General features: G+C 39.1%; 1 pseudogene; it reads right to left on the bottom strand.

The window, feature by feature from the left end:
• Positions 1–1,029: 1,029 nt before the first annotated feature.
• LOC128780073 (large ribosomal subunit protein eL6 pseudogene) lies at positions 1,030–1,916 on the bottom strand (annotated as a pseudogene).
• Between the last annotated feature and the right edge of the window lie 284 nt (positions 1,917–2,200).

The raw sequence follows: 2,200 nt of genomic DNA, 5'->3' as shown, positions 1-2,200 counted from the left end.
ATGGACGGCCTCAAGTACTGAAAGAGGCCTGGGAAGAGACATCGCTCTAATGCTAAAAAGAACTTTGCAGTTCTTTTTAACAAGATTCCTCAAGCCAAATCATTTGATTAGTTGTTATAATCTCCTAGACTTATAATTCTTACCATATAGAACACATATCTGTAGCTTTTGACAGAAATTTTCATTAAGAAGGAAAACACCAAAATACTTTTATCATTATGGAGGAATTATGGTATTCTTGAAGTATAGGCAGATGTTTTCTATTATTGACATGACACTCCAATGCCTTGCAAAAATATAAATAAATATTTACTTTTACTTTTAAGAGCTCTGCTGAAAGTAATATTTGTCCTTTACACATTTTAGTCTTGGAATTATTCTGTTTAAAAAAACAAAATAAAAGAGTTTGAGTGAAGCCAGCATCTGTTGACTTTGTTTCCTAGAAATCAGTCACCAAGACATATTCCATTTGCCACCAATGCATGATGGTTCTAAGCAACAGGCAATGGATATAATTTCAAAGCTTCATCTTCCTTCTGGGATTGATCCTTTCTTCTAGTCTTCTAACAGCCCCCTAGGATTTCCTTGTAGGCATTCACACTCCTTTCCTGAACATTCTTCTGTAGTACTTTTTCTGAACCTACTTCCTCCTGCCACAGTCATTGTGCTCTGGATATCATTTCACTATGTCCTCACTCATCAACATTTAATAGTTTTTTGTGTAATCTCACATTACTGAATGTTTTTGCTAAGGTGTTAATAAATAAAATGGCTACCATACAGCAGTTATGTTTAAAAGGAGGCCGTTAATGACTTAAGATGGCTTAAATTATTTTGAGCTTTATGACACTGGTGAAGAAGAGAACTTGGGGTGACTAATATTTAAATATATTTTTCTGATTTTAAACTACTGTGGATTAATTTTAGGCAATTAAGAGAAACAACACTATAAAGGAAATAAAACAACTCATACTCTCACAAACTAGGGATCAAATACTCATTTCTTTTTTTTTTTCAACAGATCAGTTATTTAATTAGGTTTTTCAAAAGAAATTTAGAACTTCATTTTGTTAGGATAAAGGCCATTTGTGAGAGCAAACACAGAGCGAAGGTAGCCCTAGAGCTGGGAATAGCTTTGATTTTTGGCAGAATTTGCGAGTCCACGGCTTTCTGATCAACCTTGCGTTGCTCTGTAATCTCGTATTTCTCATTCTCAGTGTCGAAGATCTCTCCCTCCTGGTGTCTGGGCTTGTGCAGCTTCTTCTTCTTGAGGTAAGTGTCAGTGAGATGCTTGGGGATTTTCACACCACTGATATCAATTTTGGTGGAGGTGGCGATGACAAATTTCTGGTGTGTTCTATGCAGAGGGACTCCATTAAAGGCCAGAGGTCCAGTCACAAGTAGCAAGCCACTGCCCAGCTGCTTCAGGAAAACCACCTCTTGCCCCTGTGGTGCCCAGTGAGGACTATCAGAATGGTCCCGGGAGTGATGCTGGCCCACAGTTTTCTCACATGCTGACTGAAGGGTTTCTTGCCATGGCTCAACAGCTTTCTAGGCAGGTCTTCAGTAGGATAGTATCTAGGCATTTTGTGAAGTTTAACCACTCGGGTACCACCATTCTTGTCTCCACCAACTGGTTTAGTGACAGTAGCCATAACTTTCTCCTTTTTCTTTTCAATCCTGGATTTAGCTGCGGAGTATTTCCTCTTGTACATGACTTTTCGGGAATACATAGCTGACCGCGAGTACCTGCCAATTCTCCTGACTAGGACAGGGTTTCGGCTGCAGTGGGGCTTCCCCTTCTTAGGCATCTTGGCCTTGAGGTGACCCTTCTTAACCTTGCCACCAGCATCAGCCTTCTTGGCTTGGGGTTTCTTCTCCTTAGCATCTGGCTTCTCAGTTTTTTCACCTGCCATCTTGCAAGATGGGAAAAAGCAAATACTCATTTCTTTTCTCATTTTAGAATGGAAAGCCAGAAGTTAGCTGTCTGAGGATGAATTGACACAAACATCAATAGTCTTAAAGAATAGGCTGCTCTCAGAGTCCAGGGCTTGTTTTAATAGCTTTGGAGAACAAAATGTTTGTACCAGATACAGTGCATGATAGTCATCATTTTATTTGTTCCTCACAACTGTCTCATGAGGTAGATAACTATTATTAAACCACTTACAGTTACAGAAACTGAGACTTAGAGAAGTTA

The sequence above is a fragment of the Desmodus rotundus genome, unplaced genomic scaffold, assembly GCF_022682495.2.
Source record: "Desmodus rotundus isolate HL8 unplaced genomic scaffold, HLdesRot8A.1 manual_scaffold_223, whole genome shotgun sequence".
In the NCBI taxonomy this organism is placed as follows: Eukaryota; Metazoa; Chordata; class Mammalia; order Chiroptera; family Phyllostomidae; genus Desmodus; species Desmodus rotundus.
The sequence above is the reverse complement of the archived record's forward strand: the minus strand, read 5'-3'. Positions and strand labels throughout refer to the sequence as shown.